Source organism: Acyrthosiphon pisum, unplaced genomic scaffold (genome assembly GCF_005508785.2).
Source record: "Acyrthosiphon pisum isolate AL4f unplaced genomic scaffold, pea_aphid_22Mar2018_4r6ur Scaffold_20960;HRSCAF=22641, whole genome shotgun sequence".
Classification (NCBI taxonomy): Eukaryota; Metazoa; Arthropoda; class Insecta; order Hemiptera; family Aphididae; genus Acyrthosiphon; species Acyrthosiphon pisum.
The window spans coordinates 298,296-299,398 of record NW_021770374.1 but is presented as its reverse complement, the minus strand read 5'-3'; the positions used below and the strand labels follow the sequence as shown (position 1 = coordinate 299,398).

The 1,103-nt window shown below is 24.5% G+C and overlaps 1 long non-coding RNA gene across 1 annotated transcript; it reads right to left on the bottom strand.

Annotated features, from left to right (window-relative positions):
- Positions 1-570: 570 nt before the first annotated feature.
- LOC107882800 lies at positions 571-961 on the bottom strand. The gene is made up of 2 exons (XR_001678924.2): positions 916-961; positions 571-836 (listed from the first exon to the last, which is right to left on the bottom strand). It is a non-coding gene; the product is annotated as an uncharacterized LOC107882800 (long non-coding RNA).
- Positions 962-1,103: the final 142 nt, after the last annotated feature.

Sequence of the window (1,103 nt, the reverse complement as noted above, 5' to 3'; positions counted from 1 at the left end):
ATTTAAAACAAGTTTCCACGTAAGTAGTTAATCCTGTTACCAAAAAATCTAAAAAATACATAAGCACAGTTTATTTTTATAGTCATTTTAAGTTCAAATTTGGACGAAATTACATATTAAAAATCCTAGAACGGGTACTTGAAACTTCTAAAGTATACTATTATATATCTATAATAGTATCACGGTTTGTTGTTGATGTATAACGCGTTATAAGTACCTAATGGATATTGTGATATGATTAATTTGGAATTTATTATTTAGGTACCTATTTTGGTCAATTTTTTTTTTTGATACCGTCAAATGGGGTGAATAGAAACAGTTTTAAACTTCTAAAGCTTGTAGAATCTTAAATATTTAACATAGAATAATGAGCAATACTTTAAAATATGGGTCTCTGTGAGTACTTTAATATAGTATCATTGATAACATTTTATATTTAAAGATTGATTTTATATATTTTTTTAAGTGCTTTGTTTCTATTCACCTGCCGAGTGGGGTGAAAAGAAACATATATTGGTTTTTATCAACTTTTTCGATTTAAACTCATGTAAGGTGAATAAAAACAAATAATTAAATTTTTAAAAATATTTATTAAATATTCAACACTTAATTAATTAGTTTGGTAGTTATCTCAGTTTCTTTACTGTAGGTAAATACTATAGGTTACAATATAGAGTACAGAATAATGTATGCCATATATTTCCTGAGCTTCCCGGTATGTTACCTGTTTACTTTTAATTGCCATAATAGCATTTTTGAGATCATTTTGATTTGGTTTCATATACTTTTTGCTTCGAGGATCTGGTTTATAAATTCGTGGCATTTTTACGTTGTTTCTATACACCACAAAAAAACAATTTTTTAATTATAAATTAATAAAATAAAACTTGTAATAAATAAAAAATGTATACTTACGAATTATTAAATTATAGAAGTCAACGGACATTTAAAAAAAAAAAAAATAATAATCAATCGATTTTATCATACAGAAAAAAAATATTTGTATTATCACGTATTATAACTGATAACAAAACATGTGTCAAAAGATCACCGTGTTATCAATGCATTAAGTAAATAATTTTAACTTTATAACAGAACTAGCT